Source organism: Ovis aries, chromosome 1 (genome assembly GCF_016772045.2).
Source record: "Ovis aries strain OAR_USU_Benz2616 breed Rambouillet chromosome 1, ARS-UI_Ramb_v3.0, whole genome shotgun sequence".
NCBI classification, from domain to species: Eukaryota; Metazoa; Chordata; class Mammalia; order Artiodactyla; family Bovidae; genus Ovis; species Ovis aries.
The window spans coordinates 190627282-190649810 of record NC_056054.1 but is presented as its reverse complement, the minus strand read 5'-3'; the positions used below and the strand labels follow the sequence as shown (position 1 = coordinate 190649810).

At 39.3% G+C, this 22529-nt stretch overlaps 1 protein-coding gene across 22 annotated transcripts in view; it reads left to right on the top strand.

Moving 5' to 3' along the window:
• The window catches only part of ZNF148 (zinc finger protein 148), a 142527-nt gene that overhangs the window by 17989 nt on the left and 102009 nt on the right, over positions 1-22529 (top strand). For 12 of the 22 annotated variants that reach the window (XM_042232553.2, XM_027956612.3, XM_042232547.2 and 9 more), the window contains exon 2: positions 19905-19985. The gene's annotated coding sequence lies outside the window, so the exon portion shown is untranslated. Of the gene's footprint in view, positions 1-16824; positions 18885-19904; positions 19986-22529 lie in introns of all 22 variants that reach the window. The other 10 variants (XM_042232493.2, XM_060418787.1, XM_060418778.1 and 7 more) reach the window with 3 other exon arrangements.

Here is a 22529-nt window from a genome sequence, read left to right as displayed (position 1 = left end):
TATTATGAAAAATTTAAAAAGATAAAAAATGCAGCATTCTTGTGAACTGCTATATACCAGATTAGCCTCAACAGTTAGCAATTAATGGTCAGTCTTATTTAATCTGTGCTTCTGCACCCTGTCTCTCAACTCACATAATTTTTAAAAACACTTTAATTTGAAATAATTATAAACTCATAGGAAGTTGCAAATAGTGGAGTCCTGTGTATCCTTTACCCAGCTTGCCCCCAATGGTGAGACATCGAAGTTAGGAATTTGACATTGGTATTAATACATTACTGTTATAGAAATTGCCAAACTTAATCAGTTCTCAGCATTGTAAAAACTTTAGTTATTTTGGATAATTGCTTTTCAGTGTTGTATTGGTTTCTGCCACCTTCACCCCCTCCTGGCACCCATAAGTCTTTTCTCTACGTCTGTGAGTGGGTCTGTTTCTGTTAAGTAGCTCTGTTCATTTGTGTTGTATTTTAGATTCCACGTATAAGTGATATGGTATGGTATTTGTCTTTTCTCTTTCTGACTTAATATAATAATCTCTTGGTTCATCCATGTTGCTGCAGTTGGTGTTATTTCATTCCGTTTTTATGGCTGAGTAGTACTCCATTGTGTAACTCTGGGCTTCCCTGGTAGCTCAGCTGTTAAAGAATCCTCCAGCAATTCAGGAGACCTGGGTTTGATCCCTGGGTTGGGAAGATCCACTGGAGAAGGGATAGTTACCCATTCTAGTATTGAAGAATTCCTGGCCTGAAGAATTCCACGGGGTGCCAAAGAGTCAGACACGACTTTGTGACTTTCACTTTCATTTTTCATCCATGTTACTGCAGATGGTGTTATTTCACCCTTTTTTTAGTGGCCAAGTAGTATTCCATTGTGTATCTATACCACATCTTCTTTATCCATTCATCTGTTGATGGACATTTAAGTTGCTTCGATGTCTTGACTGTTGTATGTAGTGCTGCTATGAACATAAGGGTACATGTAATCTTCTCAAATTATAATTTTGTGTGGGTATATGCTCAGGAGTGGTATTGCTGGATCACATGGCGACTCTGTTTTTAATTGTTTGGGGAAGCTCCGTACTGTTTTTTGTAATGGGTGCATCAGTATACATTCCCATCAACAGTGTGAGAGGGATCCCTTTTTTCCAACATTTATTTGTATGGTTTTTAATGATGGCCATTCTGACTGGTGTGAAGTGGTACTTCATTGTAGTTTTAATTTGCATTTCTCTAATAATTAACAATGGTGAGCATCATTTCATAGGGCAGCATGTTTTTGATTTTGGTGAAGTTTGGTTTATTTATTTTTACAGAATATGCTTTTGGTGCCAAGCCCAAGAACCTTTTCTCTAGGTCTTGAAGACCTAATTTTTATTCTAAAAATTCTGTAGTTTTATGTTTCTGTTCATCATCCTTTTTGAAATAATTTTTGTATGTGGTTGTGAGGTTTAGGGCTAGACTTTTATTTGGCACGTGCATGCTTGCATGCTTCAGTTGTGTCTGACTCTTTGTGACCCCCTGGACCACAGCCTGCCAGGCTCCTCTGTCCGTGGAATTCTCCAGGCAAGAATGCTCGAGTAGGTTGTCATGCCCTCCTCCAGGGGATCTTGTTGACCTAGGGGTTGAACTTGCATCTCCTGCATCACAGGCAGATTCTTTACCCTTTTGTTCCAGCATTGTTTGTTGAAAAGGCTGTCCTTTCTCCTTTGAATTATTTTTCTGCTTTGTCAGCTAATTCGTTTTTCTTTACTGGTTATAGAATTAGATTATTGGCTTCATTTTGGTCTAGTTTCAGTTGTGTGAATTTGAGAAATTGTTCCATTTTTTTCTGTGTCCAGTTTGAAAGTGTAAAGTTGTCTTGTAGTATTCCCATGTTATTAATGTCACTGAACATTCGTTTATCTGTCTGTGCTGGGTCTTGTTGTGGCACACAGGACCTTTGACCTTTGTTGTGGTATGTGGGGTCTTTTTGGTGTGGCATGTGGACTGTTAGTTGTGGCATGTGGGATCTAGTTCCGTGACCAGGGACCGAACCCTGGCCCCCTGCGTATACAATGTGGAAGCTTAACCACTGGGTCACTAGGGAAATCTTCCTTACTGTCTGTTAAAGTGCTGCAAGATCTTAGTGATATCCCTGTTTCAATCTTAATATTGGATTTGTGTCTTGTCTCTTTGTTTTTGTTAGTGATAGTAGAGGATTGTAAAATTTTTGCTTCAGTGATACTCTCTGTTTTCCTATTTTGAATTTTGTTGATTTCTGCTCTTCATTGTTTGCTTTCTGTTGCTTGCTTTGGATTTATATTTTGCTTTTTTTTTTTTTAAGTTTCTTGTAAGTAATTAAGTTATTGATTTGAATCTTTCCTCTTTTCTAATGTAAGCACTTACTGCTACAAATGTCCTCCTAACTACTGATTTAGCTGCATCCCACATATTTTGACATGTTTTTATTTTCATTCATTTTGTGTATATATTTAAAGTTTTTCTTTGAGTGTTTGTCTTTGACCCATGGACTTTTTTTTTCCACTTTACTTTTTTTTAAATTTGTTTTCAATTGGAGGAACCCTATGGACTGTTAAAAAGTGTTTATTCATTTATGTTCAGAAATTTTCCTTTTGTCTTCCTGTTACTGATTTCTAGTTTGAGTCTATTATTGTTGTATAATGTACCTATTTTATTTTGATTCTTTTAGATTTGTTGAGGTTTGTTTTATGTCTCAGGATATAATCTGTCTTCGTGAATATTCCATGGATGTTTGAAAAGAAATATGTATTCTGCTGTTGTTGAGTGGACTATTCTATGTATATCAAGCTGACCCTGTTGGTTGGTTGTGTTATTAATATAGCCTCTCTGATGAAAAACAAACAAACCTTCCTAGCTTTTCCATTCTTTTTACTTTCAATGTATGTTACTGAGTTTCTTGTTAGTAGCATATAGTGGGCCATTTCAGAAATATACTCTTCCAGTTTTTCCTGATTTGTCTGTTTAGACCATCAACATTTAAGGTAATTACTGATAAATATTAATACTTAAATCTGCCTTTTTATTGTTATTATTATTTTTTTATTTTCTCTGGTTTTTTGTTTCTCTTTTCTTTCCATCCTGAAGATTACTAAAACATTTCTTAAGATTTTGTCTTTCATAATTTGTAAAATACTCATTTGTAGTTTCGTAGTGGCTGTTGCAGTCATTACTAGTGTATATATGACTTACAGCAGTCTCCTGGTACCAGTACTTTACTGCTTCAGTTGTCATGTGGAAACTTCACTTCTCATTCACCTTTTTTTTACCATCTTGACTTTTAAATGTAATTAAGTATCAGTATAAATTTTGTTTTTCCATCATTAAGTATGATCTAGAAAACTAAGATGCAGCCGAAGATGGAGAAGCTCTATACAGTCAGCAAAAACAAGACCTGGAGCTGACTGTGGCTCAGATCATCAACTTCTTATTGCAAAATTCAGGCTCAAATTGAAGAAAGTAGGGAAAGCCACTAGGCCATCCAGTTATGACCTAGATCAAATCCCTTATGATTATACATGCAGTGGAGGTGACAATCAAGGGGCTAGATCTGGTATACAAAGTGCCTGAGGAACTAACTGTAGATGGAGGTTTCTAACATTGTAAAGGAGCTGATGACCAAAACCATCTGCAAGAAGAAATGCAAGAAGGCAAAGTGGTTGTCTGAGGAGGCCTTACAAATAGCTGAGGAAAGAAGAGAAATGAAAGGTAAAAGAGAAAGGGAAAGGTATACCCAACTGAGTGCAGAGTTCCCGAGAATAGCAAGGAGAGATAAGAAAGCCTTCTTAAGTGAACAATGCAGAGAAATAGAGGAAAACAATAGAATGGAAAAGACTAGAGATCTCTTCAAGAATATTGGAGATACCAAGGGAACGTTTCATGCCAACAGATAGGCATAATAAAGGACAAAAACAGCAAGGACCTAACAGAAGAGAGTAAGAAAAAAATGACAAGAATACGCAGAAGAAGTGTACAAAAAGCTCTTAATGACCCAGATAACCATGGTGGTGTGGTCACTCACCTAGGAGTCCTGGAGTGTGAAGTCAAGTGGGCCTTAGGAAGCATTGCTATAAACAAAGCAGTGGAGATGATGAAATTCCAGCTGAACTATTTCAGATCCTAAAACATGATGCTGTTAAAGTGTTGCACTCAATATATCAGCAAATTTGGAAAACTCAGCAGTGGCCAGAGGATTGGAAAAGATGAGTTTACATTCCAGTTGTGAAGGACTGTGCTAAAGAATGTTCAAATTACTGTACAGTTGCACTCATTTTACATGCTAGCAAGATTATCCACAAAACCCTTCAAGCTAGGCTTCAACAGTACACAAGCCAAGAACTTCCAGATGTACAAGCTGGATTTAGAAAAGGCAGAGGAACCAGAGATCGAATTGCTAACATCCACTGGATCATAGAAAAAGAAAAGACATTCCCCCACAAAATTTACTTCTGTCTCATTGACTATGCTACAACCTTTGATTGTGTGGATTACAACAAACTATGGAATATTCTTAAAGAGATTGAAATATCAGGCCACCTTACCTGTCTCCTGAGAAATCTGTATGCAGGACAAGAAGCAACAGTTAGAACTGGACGTGGAACAGCTGACAGGTTCAATATTGAGAAAGGAGCACATCAAGGCAGTGTTTTGTCACCTTGCTCATTTAACTTATATGCAGAGTTCAGTTCAGTTCAGTCGCTCAGTTTTTTCGACTATTTGCCACCCCATGAATCGCAGCACACCAGGCCTCCGTGTCCATCACCAACTCCCGGAGTTCACTCAAACTCAGGTCCATCGAGTTGGTGATGCCATCCAGACATCTCATCCTCTTTCGTCCCCTTCTCCTCTTGCCCCCAAATCCCAGCATCAGAGTCTTTTCCAATGAGTTAACTCTTCACATGAGGTGGCCAGAGTACTGGAGTTTCAGCTTCAGCATCATTCCTTTCAAAGAACACCCAGGACTGATCTCCTTTAGAATGGATTGGTTGGATCTCCTTGCAGTCCAAGGGACTCTCAAGAGTCTTCTCCAACACCACAGTTCAAAAGCATCAGTTCTTCACTGCTCAGCTTTCTTCACAGTCCAACTCTCACATCCATACATGACAACTGGAAAAACCATAGCCTTGGCTAGACGGACCTTTGTTGGCAAAGTAATGTCTCTGCTTTTGAATATGCTGTCTAGGTTGGTTATAACTTTCCTTCTAGGCAGTAAGTGTCATTTAATTTCATGGCTGCAGTCACCATCTGCAGTGATTTTGGAGCCCCCCAAAATAAAGTCTGACAGTTTCCACTGTTTCTCCATCTATTTCCCATGAAGTGATGGAGCCGAATGCCATGATCTTCATTTTCTGAATGTTGAGCTTTAACCCAACTTTTTCACTTTCTTTGACTTTCATCAAGAGCCTATTTAGTTCCTCTTCACGTTCTGCCATAAGGGTGGTGTCATCTGCATATCTGAGGTGATTGATATTTCTCCTGGAAATCTTGATTCCAGCTTGTGTTTCTTCCAGCCCAGCGTTTCTCATGATGTACTCTGTATATAAGTTAAATAAGCAGGATGACAATATACAGCCTGACATACTCCTTTCCCTATTTGGAACCAGTCTGTTGTTCCATGTCCAGTTCTAACTGTTGCTTCCTGACCTGCATATAGGTTTCTCAAGAGGCAGGTCAGGTGGTCTGGTATTCCCACCTCTTGCAGAATTTTCCACAGTTTATTGTGATCCACACAGTGAAAGGCTTTGGCATAGTCAATAAAGCAGAAATAGATGTTATTCTGGAACTCTCTTGCTTTTTTGATGATCCAGCGGATGTTGGCAATTTGATCTCTGGTTCCTTTGCCTTTTCTAAAACCAGCTTGAACATCTGGAAGTTCACAGTTCATGTATTACTGAAGCCTGGCTTGGAGACTTTTGGGCATTACTTTACTAGCATGTGAGATGAGTGCGATTGTGCGGTAGTTTGAGCATTCTTTGGCATTGCCTTTCTTTGGGATTGGAATGAAAACTGACCTTTTCCAGTCCTGTGGCCACTGCTGAGTTTTCCAAATTTGTTGGCATATTGAGTGCAGCAGTTTCACAACATCATCTTTCAGGATTTGAAATAGCTCAAGTGGAATTCCATCACCTCCACTAGCTTTGTTTGTAGTGATGCTTTCTAAGGCCCACTTGACTTCACATTCCAGGATGCCTGGCTCTAGGTGAGTGATCACACCATTGAATGCAGAGTTCAGTTCAGTTCAGTCGCTCAGTCGTGTCCGACTCTTTGCGACCCCATGAATCACAGCATGCCAGGCCTCCCTGTCCATCACCATCTCGTGGAGTTCACTCAGACTCATGTCCATCGAGTCAGTGATGCCATCCAGCCATCCCATCCTCTGTCATCCCCTTCTCCTCCTGCCCCCAATCCCTCCCAGCATCAGAGTCTTTTCCAGTGAGTCAACTCTTCGCATGAGGTGGCCAAAGTACTGGAGTTTCAGCTTTAGCATCATTTCTTCTAAAGAAATCTCAGGGCTGATCTCCTTCAGAATGGACTGATTGGATCTCCTTGCAGTCCAAGGGATTCTCAAGAGTCTTCTCCAACACCACAGTTCAAAAGCATCAATTCTTTGGCGCTCAGCCTTCTTCACAGTCCAACTCTCACATCCATACATGACCACAGGAAAAAACATAGCCTTGACTAGACGGACCTTAGTCGACAAAGTAATGTCCCTGCTTTTGAATATGCTGTCTAGGTTGGTCATAACTTTTCTTCCAAGGAGTAAGCGTCTTTTAATTTCATGGCTGCAGTCACCATCTGCGGTGATTTTGGAGCACAAAAAAATAAAGTCTGTCACTGTTTCCCCATCTATTTGCCATGAAGTGGTAGGACTGGATGCAGAGTAGATCATATGAAATGCTGGACTGGATGACTCACAAGCTGAAGTCAAGATTGCTGGGACAAATATAAAAAACCTCAGGTATGCAGATGATACTACTTTAATGGGAGAAAGTGAAGAGGAACTAAAGAGCCTTTTGATGAAGGTGAAAGAAGAGAGTGAAAAAGATGGGTTATAATTCAGCACTCAAAAATTGAAGATCATGGCATCCAGTCCTATCACTTCATGGCAAATAGATGGGGAAAAAGTGGAAACATTTTTCTTGGGCTCCAAAATCAGTGTGTATGGTGACTGCAGCCATGAAATTGAAAGATGCCTGCCCCTGGAAGAATAGCTGTGACAAACCTAGACAGTGTATTAAAGAGCAGAGAGATACCACTTTGCTGACAAAGGTCTGTATAGTCAAAGCTATGGTTTTCCAGTAGTAGTGTATGAATGGCGAGTTGAACCATAAAGATAAGGCTGAGATCCAGAGAATTGATGCTTTTGAACGGTGGTGTTGGAGAAGACTTGAGAGTCCCTTGGACTGCAAGGAGATCAAATCAGTCCATCCTGAAGGAAATCAATGCTGAATATTCATTGGGAGAAGTGATGCCGAAGCTGAAGCTCCAATATTTTGGCCTCCCAAAGCAAAAAGCAGACTCACTGGAAAAACCCCTAATGCTGGGAAAGATTGAGGGAGGGAGGAGAAACGTGTGACAGGAGATGAGATGGTTGGATGGCATCACTGACTCAATGGACATGAGTTTGAGCAAACTCTGGGAGATACTGAAGAACAAGGAAGCTTGGTGTGCTGCAGTTCATGCGATTGCAGAGAGGACATGACTTAGTGACTGAACAACAGAAAATTAATGATGGAAAAGATAATGTGTTGTGTGTACCTATATTTCTATTTTTCTTGTTCAGAAAATTTTCTTCATCCAGGGATTGGGTTGCTAGTGACATATTCTTTTAGTTTTTCTTCTCTTGAAAATGCATTAAAATTTTTTCCATTTATTCCTTGCTGTGGTCTGAATGAATTTCTCTAAAATGTAAATGTTGAAATACGAATGCTTCAGTTCAGTTCAGTCGCTCGGTCGTGTCCGACTCTTTGCGACCCCATGAATTGCAGCACGCCGAGTCCTTTGGGATATTTTTAGTTCATGGGGGAGAGCCCATAAGTGGGATTAGGGCTGTTACTAAAGAGGCCCCCAAGAGACCTCACTTGCTCCTTTCTGCCATGTAATCATACAGTGAGAAGTCTGTGACCTGGAAGAGGGCCCTCACCTTAACCATGCTGGCACCCTAATCTTTGGATTTCCAGCCCCAGAACTGTGAGGAGTAAATTTCTGTTGTTTATAATAGAGCCACTCATTTTGTCATGTTTTGTTATTGCAGCCTGAATAGATTTACAACATTCCTGAAGAGTAGTTTCACTGGGTCTAGAATTCTTGGTTAGCAATTCTTTGTTTTTTTTTTTTTTTTAAACATTCAGAAAATATTCTGCCACGTTTTTTAGTCAAGGCTGTATATTGTCACCTTGCTTATTTAACTTATATGCAGAGTACATCATGAGAAACGCTGGGCTGGAGGAAGCACAAGCTGGAATCAAGATTGCTGGGAGAAATGTCGAAAACTTCAGATATGCAGATGACACCACCCTTATGGCAGAAAGCGAAGAAGAACTAAAGAGCCTCTTGATGAAAGTGAAAGAGAAGAGTGAAAAAGTTGGCTTAAAGCTCAACATTCAGAAAACTAAGATCATGTCATCTGGTCCCATCACTTCATGGCAAATAGATGGGGAATCAGTGGAAACAGTGACAGACTTTATTTTGGGGGGCTCCAAAATCACTGCAGATGGTGACTGCAGACATGAAATGAAAAGACGTTTGCTCCTTGGAAGAAAAGTTATGACTAACCTAGATAGCATATTGAAAAGCAGAGACATTACTTTGCCAACAAAGGTCTGTCTAGTCAAAGCTGTGGTTTTTCCTGTGGTCATGTATGGATGTGACAGTTGGACTGTAAAGAAAGCTGAGTGCTGAAGAATTGATGCTTTTGAACTGTGGTGTTGGAGAAGATTCTTGAGAGTCCCTTGGACTGCAAGAAAATTTCAACCAGTCCATCCTAAAGGAGATCAGTTGTGAATATTCATTGGATGGACTGATGCTAAAGCTGAAACTCCAATACTTTGGCTACCTGATGCTAAGAACTTTGAAAAGACCCTGATGCTGGGAATGATTGAAGGCAGAAGGAGAAGGGGACGACAGAGGATGAGATGGTTGGATGGCATCACCGACTCAATGTGCATGACTTTGAGTAACCTCTGGGAGTTGGTGATGGACTGGGAGGCCTGGTGTGCCGCAGTCCATGGAGTCACAGAGAGTCGGACGTGACTGAGCGACTGAACTGAGCTGAACTGACGGTTGAGATGAGAAATCTGGTGGTGGTGCAGTTGTTGTTCAGTTGTTCTAGGAAATAGTTATTTTTGTCTGGCTGCCTTCAAAGGTTTTTCTTTCTTTTTAGTTTTTGAATTTTTAATTATGAGGTGTCCTGGTGTAAGTTTCTTTGGGTCTGTCTTGTTTTGGTTTTGCTGTTTTTTGAATCTAAGTTTGTATGTGTCGTGTTTGAGACATCTTTAGCCGTCTTTCCTTTATTTACTTTTACAATCTTTCTCTCCTGTCTGGGACTCCAATGATAGGAATGTTGGATCTTTTGTTATTTGCCCACAGGTCCTTAAGACTCTCTTAGTTTTCTTTCAGTCTTTTCTTTCCTCTGTTTTTCAGATTGGGTTAATTCTATTTTTCTGTCTTCAAATTCAGTGATTCTCTTTATTATGTCTGTGATTGTATTGAGCCAGTCTAGCAACCTTTAAAGTTTTGTTACAGTAATTTTTAGTTCTGTAATTTCTTTTTGCTTCTTTTTTTATAACTTTTGTTTCTTTACTGAGGTTTTACTTTTTTTTTTTTTCACTTGTTTCAGGAGAATTTAGAATTGATTGCTGAGACATTTTATAATGGTGCTTTAAAATCTTTTTCAAATAATTGTGTAGCATCCAGCTCATCTCTGTATTGACCTTGGTTGATTATCTTTTCTCGCTCATGTTGGGATTTTCTTTTGTCATTTTCTGTTGTGTATTATGTCAGAAGGCTCTGGGCCCTATTTATATATTTTTTATTTTATCACACAGTCATCCCACTTGGGTTTAGTGTACAGGTCTTCACCTGCTTTGTAGGCTTTAGTTTTAATGGCAGTTTAATTTTCAGAGCCTTTGTGGTTGGCTTGGTTTATCTGATGCTGTCTGGACTCCCACTGGTCCTTGCTGATTTTATCTTAGAGAATAGAAGGCATTTCCTTTTATCAGGTTTCTGGGTATCTCCAGATGGGAGAGGATTGTGGTGGGGTCCTCCTACTGGTACCCACCCCAAACCCCCAGTTCTTCCCTGACCCTGTATCTCTGGGTGAGAGAGGAGAGTCTTGGCCCAAACTGAGTTGTTTGTGCTGGCTGGGTTCCTATGTTTTGACCACTTGGCTCTGCATCTCAAGGTGGAAAAAAAGAGTTTCAGATCATACAGGGAAGGAAGAGTTGCTTCCTCTGTCTGGTCTTTGTTGTTGGCTGAGCTTCCAGTTGCCTTCCCTTGCTGGATATTGCAGAGAGACTGCTGTTTAGTTTCGGGGAGGATTATGATTATCTGGTCTACTTTCTGTTGCTGAATTGGTGGTTGGGAATGCCAGTCTGGGTCTCCTTCTTCTGTTGGATGTGGGGACGTAAAGCACTATGATGCTTTTGTTTCTCTGGTCCTGGAGTCCCAAACTGGTTAGTGGCCTTCGTTCCAGTTCTCATAGCTTTGTTTTGGTTGTCTCTTTCTGTTATTCCCATGGTTTATACTTGTGCTTGATGTGGAGGGGCAGGGAAAAAGAGCTATGCCATCTAGACTGGAAGTTCACATTCCTTACTTTTTGTGAACCGGCATCATCTCCACCCAGCAGGTTACTTTGAAAATAATGGTTTATGGCCATGTGCTTTGAACTTTTGAGCACAGTATAAATGTTTGCTTCAATTATAAACCATAGTGTTGGGCCCTAAGGAAACTTTTGGAACATCAGTAATAATCAGTTCAAAGGGTGCCAGAATACATGTTTGCTATTATACTAGGCATGTATCACATAAACAAATTTTGTAATATAGTTAATTAAAACTGTGAATTCTGGTAAAGATGTGTTTATTTAAAAGATATTTGTGTTTCAAGTATTTAATAATTTCAGCGCTAGATTGTTGTTCAGTCACTAAGTAGTGTCCGACTCTTTGTGACCCCAGGAACTGCTTCACGCCAGGCTTCCCTGTCCTTCACTATCTCCCTGAGTTTGCTCAAACTCTTGTCCATTGAGTTAGTGATGCCATCCAACCATCTCATCTTCTGTCATTCCCCTTCTCCTGCCCTCAATCTTTCCCAGCATCAGGATCTTTTCCAGTGAGTCAGCTCTTTGCATCAGGTGGCCACAGTATTGGATATTCAGTTTGAGCAACAGTCCTTCCAGTATTCAGAGTTGATTTCCTTTAGGTTTGACTGGTTTGATCTCCTTGCTGTCCAAGGGACTCTCAAGAGTCTTCTCCAGCACCACCGATCGAAAGCATCAGTAATACATACTAGTTTTTTAATATTAGTAAACATTTTTAAAAACAATACTGAAAATGTTGTATTATGCAAACAGGTTAATCTGTTTCTAATTCATTAGTTGAAAAGGAAAGAGAAGATAAAGGGTCCTGCTTTTTACATTCCATGATTTTCTAATTGAGAGCAAATTGGCCCCAAATAAGAAAATGTCCATTTTATGTTAGTAGAAGCAGCCAGTGTTTCTAAAGGATGAATAACTTGCTAAATCAACTACTGCTGTCTATTCATTTGGCCACCCTGCTCAGCATGTGGAATCTTTGTTCCCTACCATATATTGAGCCCAGGCTACCTGCAGTAGAAGCATGGAGTCTTAACTATCGGACTGCCAGGGAGTTCCCAACTATTACTGTTTTTTAAAAAAAATCTCACTAGCATATGGAAACAGTGGTTGACTTTTATTTTTTTGGGGATCCAAAATCACTGCAGATAGTGATTGCAGCCATGAAATTAAAAGATGCTTACTCCTTGGAAGGAAAGTTATGACCAACCTAGACAGCATATTCAAAAGCAGAGACATTACTTTGCCAACAAAGGTCTGTCTAGTCAAGGCTATGGTTTTTCCTGTGGTCATGTATGGATGTGAGAATTGGACTGTGAAGAAAGCTGAGTGCTGAAGAATTGATGCTTTTGAACTGTGGTGTTGGAGAAGACTCTTGAGAGTCCCTTGGACTGCAAGGAGATCCAACCAGTCTATCCTAAAGGAGATCAATCCTGGGTGTTCATTGGAAGGACTGATGTTGAGGCTGAAACTCCAGTACTTTGTCACCTGATGCAGAGAGTTGACTCACTGGAAAAGACCCTGATGCTGGGAAAGATTGAAGGCAGGAGGAGAAGGGGACAACAGAGGATGAGATGGTTGGATGACATCACCGACTCAATGGACATAAGTTTGGGTAAACTCTGGGAGTTGGCGATGGACAGGGAGGCCTGGCGTTCTGCAGTTCATGGGGTCCCTAAGAGTCAGACATGACTGAGTGACTGAACTGAACTGAGCTGAACATATTTTGTGAATTGTGTTGTTACTGTGGTTGTAGAGAAATAATAGGGCTCCATTGCAGCCACTTGTTGAGGTATTCTCAAATTGACTTTAATGGCAAAGCTTAGATTTCTAATCAGATTAGAAACCATTTCTTTTATGTGCGAGCACACCTCTACATTGTGTTTAGTGTCTTATGGAATTCTGGACATATGTTCTAGACAGAGGAGATAAAAATGACTGATTCTGGTATTGAATAAGATAAAGTTATCAACAGGTGAACTGGCTTTTAATGGACCATTTATGTTTCTAAATGAAAATATTTAATTATATTTCATATTTGAAGTAATAATTCTAGTTCCCACTTGTTTTTGTTTTTTAATAGTACTTTAACATTTTTATTAATAAAGAATTGACACTTCAAATAGCTGAACTTATTTTCAAATGGGTATTTCTGTAATCTCTTCTTTGTTATCCTAAATTATTAGAGTAGAATAATTTTATAAAAATCAGGTGAACTTAATTTTTTGTTTCTTTACATGGTAACCATTATTGAAGCAGAAGAGATTAAGAAGAGGTGGCAAGAATACACAAAGGAACTGTACAAAAAAGGTCTTAGTGACCCGGAAAACCACGATGGTGTGATCACTGACCTAGACCCAAACATCCTGGAGTGTGAAGTCAAGTGGGCCTTAGGAAGGATTACTGCAAACAAAGCTAGTGGAGGTGATGGAATTCCAGCTAAACTATTTTTAAATCCTAAAAGATAATGCTGTTAATGTGCTGTACTCAGTATGTCATCCAATTTGAAAACTTGGCAGTGGATTCAGGAAAAGGTCAGTTTTCATTCCAATCCCAAAGAAGGACAGTGCTAAAGAATGTTCAAACTAGTGTACAATTGAGTTCCTTTAACATGCTAGCAGTGTTATTCAGCTAGTAATGCTGAAAATCCTTCAAGCTAGATTTCAACATTATGTGAACTGAGAACTTCCAAATGTACAAGCTAGATTTAGAAAAGGCAGAGGAACCAGAGATCAAATTGGCAACATCTGTTGTGTCATAGAAAAGGCAAGGGAATTTGAGAAAAACATCTACTTTGCTTCATTGACTATGCTAAAGCCTTTGGTTTTGTGGATTACAACAAACCTGGAAAATTCTTAAAGAGATTGAAATATAAGACCACCTTACCTGTCTCCTGGGAAACCTGTATGCAGGACAAGAAGCAATGGTTAGAACTGGACTTGGAAAAATGGACTAGTTCATAGTTGAGAAAGGAGTTCATCATGGCTGTATATTGTCACCCTCCTTATGTAACTTATATGCAGAGTACATCATGCAAAATGCCGGGCTGGCTGAATCTCAAACTAGAATCAAGATTGCCAGGAGAATCAACAACCACAGAAAGTGAAGAGGAGCTAAAGCACTTCTTGAAGAGTGTGAAAGAAGAGAGTGAAAAAGCTGGATTAAAACTCAGCATTCAAAAAATGAAGATTATAGCATCCGGTCCCATCACTTCATAGCAAATAGAAGGGGGAAAAAGTAGAAATAGTGACAGATTTTATTTTCTTGGGCTGCAAAATCACTGCTAACGGTGACTGCAGCCATGAAATTAGAAGATGCTTGCTCCTTGAAAGGAAAGCTGTGACAAATGTAGACAGTGAATTAAAAGCAGAGCCATCTCTTTGCCAACAAAGATCTGTATAGTCAAAGCTATGGTTTTTCCAGTAGTTGTGTATGGATGTGAGAGTTGGACCATAAAAAATGGTTGAGTGCTGAAGAATTGATGCTTTTGAATTGGGATGCTGGAGAAGACTCATGATGAGTCCCTTGGATAATAAGGAGATCAAACCACTCAATCCTTAAGGAAATCAACCTTGAATATTCATTGGAAGGAATGATGCTGAAGCTCCAGTGCATTGGCCACCTGATGCAAAAAGCTGACTCATTGGAAAATATCCTGATGATGATTTGATGTCATCATCAATGCAATGAACAGGAGTTTGTGCAAACTCTGGAGACAGTGAAAGACGGAATCCTGGCGTGATGCAGTCCATGGGGTTGCAAAGAATTGGACATGACTTAGCGACAGAACAACAACAACAATGATCATTACTGTAGATAGCATTTTAATTTCAAATTTTATTTGCAGTGATCTTATCCTTCAAAGATGTTTTTTTTGACTCCCAGAATATTGTTAATAGTAACATTAAATATATTTTAATTGGAAATGACCTCTCCTATTGTGCCATGTTAAAGTAAACATTTATTTGGATGCAGGAAGTCTGGTTGAATTCTTTGCCATGATGGTTAAGTGCTGTGTAACCATGGGCACACAATGTCAGTTTCATGATCTTTTTGTTTTTTAATTTATATTTTTAATTGGAGGACAATTTCTTTTCAATATTGTGTTGGTTTCTGCTGTACACTGCCAATCAGCCATACTTATACATATCTTAGCTCCCTTTTGAGCCTGCTCTCTTCCCCTCTCCCCATTCCATCCCTCAGAGTCATCACAGAGTGCCAAGCTGGGCTTCCTGTGTTATATAGCAATTCCTTGCCAGCTATCCGTTTTTCACGTGGTAGTGTGTATATGTTAATTCTGCTTTCTCCATTTGTCCCTCTCTTTTCTTCCCCCGCTGTGTCCACAAGTCTGTTCTCCAAATCTGTGTTTCCATTCCTTCCCTGCAAATAGATTCATTAATACTGTTTTCTAGATTGCATATTTATTTGTTAATATATGGTATTTGTTTTTCTGTTTCTAACTTACTTCACTTTGTATAAGAGTTTTTAGGTTCATCCACCTCACTAGTGGAGAAGGCAATGGCAACCCACTCCAGTACTCTTGCCTGGAAAACCCCATGGACGGAGGAGCCTGGTAGGCTGCAGCCCATGGGGTCTCAAAGAGTCGGACACGACTGAGCGACTTCACTCACTCACTCACCTCACTAGAATTGACTCAGATTCTCTCTTTTTTATGACTGAGTAATATTCCATTGTATATTTGTACCACCTCTTCTTTATCCATGCATCTGCTGATGGGCTTCTAGGTGGCTTCCATATCCTAGCTATTGTAAATAGGGTGGCTATGAACATTGGGCTACATGTGTCTTTTTCAGTTGTGGTCTTCTCAGGGTGTATGCCCAGTAGTGGGGTAACTGAGTTATATGGTAGTTTTATTCTGGAGTTATAAAGTAATCGCTATACTGTTCTCCATAGTGACTATATCTGTTTACATTTCTGCCAGTGAAACAACTGACAAAAGATTTATTTCCAAAGTATATAAGTAGCTCATACAGCTCAATATTGGAGAAACAAAGAGCCCAATCAAAACATGGGCAGAAAACCTAAACACACACTTCTCCAAAGAAGACTTACAGATGGCCAGTAAACACATGAAAAGATGCTCAACATCACTAATTATTAGAGAAATGCAAATCAAAACTACAGTGAGGTACCACTTCACACCAGTCAGAATGACCGTCATCAAAAATACACAAACAATACATGCTGGAGAGGATATGGAGAAAAGGGAACCCTCTTGCACTGTTGGTGGGAATATGAATTGATTCAGTTTCATCATTTGTAGAATGGAGACAAACAGTAGTTCCTTCCCAGGTAATTTTGTGTGTAGGATTTTCTTTCTTAACCATGTGGATTGACTGCATTGATTGTGAAATTTTTAAGACTTTGGCTTAATTCTTGGTGAAAGTAGAAATAGAAAATCGTTCTAGAAAGACTTGGTTAGGGTAGTGTTTGGGATAGTAGGTTTGAATTTGGGGGGTTTCCTTTCCTCCTCAGGATAGATTTGGTCATGAAAAGTACATTCTGAGTTCTAATAAATGAATTTTTCAAAGCAGGTAGTGTAAATTAAAAGAACACATATGTCTACTTTGTTATTGAGTCGAAATTCTAAGCGTATTCATAGAAATCTCTTGCCTGAAACAAAGTTTTTTCCTTTACTTTTTTTTTTTAACACTGTTCAGAAAGTATCATTAAATCATAAAAATAAGAACTAATGTAAAAGTAGACTTTGACTGAATACTTTCAAATGTGATTTAATTGAAAATGCTAAAGGACTTGAAGCATTTTTCCTCTCAGATTCTTAAAGCCATCACGATTTGGTGGTGGTAGTAGTGATGAGAAATGGGAGGGGATAGCACAGTAGATTTTGGAGGGCCTGATTGTGGTGGTGGTTTAGTTGCTCAGTTGTGTACAACTGTTTGTGAGCTATGGACTGTAGCCCACCAGGTTTCCCTGTCCATGGGATTTCCAAGGCAAGAATACTGTTTCCTTCTCCAGGGGATCTTCTGGATCCAGGGAGCAAACCGGAGTGTTCTGCGTTGCAGTGAAATTCTTTACGCCTGAAGCCACAAACCATTATGAAGGCTTTGGTTCTGCCACTTACTAATTTTGTAACCTTTGGTGAGTTACTTGTAACCTTTGGTCAATTTTTTCTTCTTTAAAATGGAAATAATATTAGCACCCACATCATAGGTTTGCTTTTTTTATTGAGTTGATATCTGCAGAGATGTAGCAACATTATTGACCAAAGTCCAAAGCATATACTATTCATTGTATTCTTAAATGTGGAACCAACATTAAAAGATCACTTCTTCTCTTTGGGAAAAGTAATGAAGGGAGAATTAATTGATCCCTGCTTTGATTTTCCTGTGGTAGATTGCTTAGACTTCAGTTATAGCACTTAACACTTTGCATTATCATCACTAACATTATCTGTTGTATGTTTATTTACTCTCCAAGCTAGATTAGGAACTCCTTTGGGAAGAGACCACAGTATTTTAATACGTCTTAGAAATCTTAGGTAGTCTTGCATATACATATCAGGTGATCCAAAATGTTGATTCAGTTAATGACAGAAATGTCCCAATTAATGACCTGCTGGTAAATACACTGAAATACTGTGGAAGGGTAGTAGCTAATGGTCCTTGCAAGAAATTTCATTTATTTCTTAATATGTGTTTTGTCTTAATTTGATTATACCTGTGCAAGTGATTATAATCACAGAATAATTAGCCAGCAGAGTCTTAAATCAGAAGAGGTGCTAAGCAGAAATATTCACTCACTCTTTAAGTAGGGGAAGTGGGGCAGGGAAAGAGGAAGATCTTACCAGATCACTGGGCTTCCCTTGTGGCTCAGCTGGTAAAGAATCCACCTGCAATGTAGGAGACCCGTGTTTGATCCCTGATTTGGGAAAATCCCCTGGAGAAGGGAACGGCTACCCATTCCAGTATTCTGGCCTGGAAATTCCATGGACTGTATAGTCCTCAGGATTGCAAAGAGTTGGACAGGACTGAGTGACTTTCACTTTACCTGATCATTAGGTGGTTGTCCAAGTAACTTTATACCTTTATTTTTGTATTTACAGGGGTTTCCAGCCTGGTAGATGCTTTTCCCAATTCTTTGTAGTGAGGAGTGGCAGAGGAGAAAGAGGGATAGAAACACTTAGAAGGAGAAGTGAAATTGGTAGATGATGCTAAATAATTCAGGTTTCTAGAGACAGAGACTGTGTAGTCTGTGAGTTAGGGGAAATTGTGCGTTTCCATGGTAGGAAAGGTTGTGATAGGAAAGACATTACAAAGTTTCTGTGTGTAGATTTAGACTTTGAGGTTTTATTGTTCAGTGCACCTGGGGGATGTGTGTATTTGGGAGTGAAACATGTTTCCCTTTCCTTCTTGCTTCACTATTTTTGTTTCTTTCTCTTTTAACGTATCTAGTTATAGTTTTGATGTGCGACAGCTTTAATTTAGGGCTTTCAATAAAAAGTGATGCAGGAAAGTAAGTAGGTTTTTTGTGAAAATGTTTTCAACAGAATATTAGCATTTCAAAGTAATAACATCTTGGTTGTTGACTTGATATATCCTATCAACTTTAAAAGACTTGTAATGTAATACCAAAGTTTATAATTTGAAGATTTTTTTTTTACTGTATATAGATAGAGTTTGCCATGGCTTTTCTGTTCAACTTTATGCCTGTGAACTGTTAGAAACTCTAAAAGTTGAATTCAGTAAAGAATGTACAGTGATGCATAGGAATGTAGTGCAGATACAGTTTTGTTTTACTTTACGTATTTTTGGTACTGTCTGCTACAATAATACAGTTCTATGGCTTTTATCCTTTTGGTGCTAAAGCTATAGAAAATACATATTTAAAAATAGTTGTAGGTGATTGCCTGGAGAATCCCATGGAGGGAGGAGCCTGGTAGGCTACAGTCCATGGGGTCCTGAAGAGTCGGACTCGACTGAGCGACTTCGCTTTCACTTTCGTAGGTAATTGAGAGGAGTGGCATATATGCTCTTTTAAATGCTTGGGAACAAAACTTTGAGGCAGGCAATTAAGAGGTTAGTAGAAATAAATTATTTTAAATAGGTTTTTTGTTGTTTATGATGACTAGTTTAGCAACAAAGCTACTGACTGGCTAAGGACTGGAAAATGCAGAATGATCAGAAAGGCTGTGGTAATCCCTTGATGAAATTGTGTTAAACATAACTTTGGATTAATATATTTGGTTGTTTTCTGAAGATTTATAGTGTAATTGTTCAGCTTTTATAATTATAATTTTATTGATTTGCAAGATATTTATTAAGCCCTAAAAGTATGTTTGGGTTATTATATAAAATGCTTAATTATTTCTGAATAAAGGTTATATTTGGCCTATTATTTGTATCTAATAAAATTTCAGGTTTCAGTCCTCATTACCTCCATTTCATATAGGGGGAAAGCATATCCCAATTGCAGGAAGAAAATTATATATGTCCAATATCAATGCAGTACCAACATAGAGGGTTAATTTTCTATGTAAGTTGCCAAAAGATTGATTATAGTATGACATTAAAAAAAAATCTGTGGACGATTTTAACATTATTAAACACCTTTGTCTTGAAAATTTTAAATACTTAACATTTTTGTAGTTTCAAAAACAAATGTTTTTAATATAATTAGACTTTTGAGATGAGGGAAATGTTACTGTGAGATTTCATCAGGAATAGAACTGTTTGAGTAGTTGAGAACATCAACATATGATTTTAGTGAAGTACATTTTGTGTCCTCCTATTTTAAGTTGTTGATGGTAATTCTAGTCTATTGCCCTGATTTTAAAGAAATCCTAATCCTTAGCTAAAAGCTAAATTTGAAAAAGTCCGATTAGTGCCTGGGTCATTTCTTCATGAAATCATTTAGCACTGATGGGTCATTACAGTTGCACTGTTCTAAGTGAACTAACATTATTTAATCCATGGAAAGAATTTTGTCTGATTTAGCACATTTTCATATAACTGTTATAACTGTTTTATCTGGCTTTAAGGATGTATCTAATCATGATTTTTTTGAGGGGAATAACCTGTATTTTTGTACTTTTATAGGCTAGAGGGAGGAACCAACAGCTTGGAAATTCAGCCACGTGATCTGGCGGGATGGGCATTTTCCTGACCTACTTTGTAGAGGTAATCTAGCACTGTTTCTTCACTCTTACCTGTGATTGATGCCTATATACTTGAACATGAACATACCTGTCACAGCTGTTGGATAGTACTCTGCTCTTCCTGGATAATCCCTTTTCTTTTATACTTAAATATTCCTGTAATGCAGGAGACCCTGGTTTGATTCCTGGGTGGGGAGGATCCCTTGGAGAAGGGATAGGCTACCTACTCCAGTATTCTTGGGCTTCCCTGGTGGCTCAGCTGGTAAAGAATCGGCCTGCAATGTGGGAGACCTGGGTTCGATTCCTGGGTCAGGAAGATTCCCTGGAGGAGGACATGGCAACCCACTCCAGTATTCCTGCCCTGTGGACAGAGAGCCTGGCAGTCTATAGTCCATGGGGTTGCAAAGAGTCAGACACGGCTGAGCTACTAAGCACACAACACAGCATGAATATTACATAGAGATACCATGATGTGAACATCTATACACAGGAAATAATTGATGTCATTAGTTCTCTTTGATGAAAACCATTATCTTTTCTCACTTAACAAGATTATTTGCATTTCTCTTTTTTAGGCCCAAGGTCCCTTATTTTAGGAAGACCCCAAATCCTCTCCTGTCTTGTTGGGCTATGTTGGTACATGTATTAGACCTGTGCTTTTATCTTTCAAAGTGAAAGAAAATTAAACATGAAGAGTTTTCAGGGTAATTACATGTGGCACATGTTCTCATGTCATTATTAATGATCATAACAGTTCTAAGATTTCTCATCTTCACCAGACACTAGCTCAAATCCAGCTCTTGATCTTGGATTTCCAGCTTGTGGAACTGTGAGAAGTAAATGCATGTTTAAGCCACCTGGTCTTGGATATTTTTGTTTCAGCAAGGAGCCTGTTCTTAATCCGTGTGTATCCACGCTATATGCCTGGATGATCACAGTGAACATTCCTCTGGTCTTCAGTTCAGTTCAGTTTAGTCGCTCAGTCGTGTCTGACTCTGCGACCCCATGAATCGCAGCACACCAGGTCTCCATGTCCATCACCAACTCCCGGAGTTCACTCAAACTCGTGTCCATCGAGTCGGTGATGCCATCCAGCCATCTCATCCTCTGTCGTCCCTTCTCCTCCTGCCCCCAATCCCTCCCAGCATCAGAGTCTTTTCCAATGAGTCAATTCTTTGCATGAGGTGGCCAAAGTATTGGAGTTTCAGCTTTAGCATCAGTCCTTCCAATGAACACCCAAGACTGATCTCCTTTAGGATGGACTGGATGGATCTCCTTGCAGTCCAAGGGACTCTCAAGAGTCTTCTCCAACACCACAGTTCAAAAGCATCAATTCTTTGGTGCTCAGCTTTCTTCACAGTCCAGTTCTCAAATCCATACATGACAACTGGAAAAACCATAGCCTTGACTAGATGGACCTTTGTTGGCAAAGTAATGTCTCTGCTTTTCAGTATGCTATCTAGGTTGATCATAACTTTCCTTCCAAGGAATAAGCGTCTTTTAATTTCATGTCTGCAGTCACCATCTGCAGTGATTTTGGAGCCCCCCAAAATAAAGTCTGACACTGTTTCCACTGTTTCCCCATCTATTTGCCATGAAGTGATGGGACCCGATGCCATGATCGTAGTTTTCTGAATGTTGAGCTTTGAGCCAACCTTTTCACTCTCCTCTTTCATTTTCATCAAGAGGCTCTTTAGCTCCTCTTCACTTTCTGCCATAAGGGTGGTGTCATCTGCATATCTGAGGTTATTGATATTTCTCCCAGCAATCTTGATTCCAGCTTGTGCTTTCTCCAGTCCAGCGTTTCTCATGATGTACTCTGTGTATAAGTTAAATAAGCAGGATGACAATATACAGCCTTGACGTACTCCTTTTCCTATTTGGAACCAGTCTGTTGTTCCATGTCCAGTTCTAACTGTTGCTTCCTGACCTGCATGTAGGTTTCTCAAGAGGCAGATCAGGTGGTCTGGTATTCCCATCTCTTTCAGAATTTTCCACAGTTTATTGTGATGCACACAGTGAAAGGCTTTGGGATATTCAGTAAAGCAGAAGTAGATGTTTTTCTGGAACTCTCTTGCTTTTTCCATGATCCAGCGGATGTTGGCAATTTGATCTCTGGTTCCTCTGCCTTTTCTAAAACCAGCTTGAACATCTGAAAGTTCACAGTTCACGTACTGCTGAAGCCTGGCTCGGAGACTTTTGGGCATTACTTTACTAGCGTGTGAGATGAGTGCAATTGTGTGGTAGTTTGAGCATTCTTTGGCATTGCCTTTCTTTGGGATTGGAATGAAAACTGACCTTTTCCAGTGCTGTGGTCTCTGCTAAGTTTTCCAAATTTGTTGGTGTATAGAGTCCAGTACTTTCACAGCATCATCTTTCAGGATTTGAAATAGCTCAAGTCAAATTCCATCACGTCCACTAGCTTTGTTTGTAGTGATGCTTTCTAAGGCTCACTTGACTTCACATTCCAGGATGTCTGGCTCTAGGTGAGGGATCACACCATTGTGATTATCTGGGTCATGAAGCTCTTTTTTGTACAGTTCTTCCGTGTATTCTTGCCACCTCT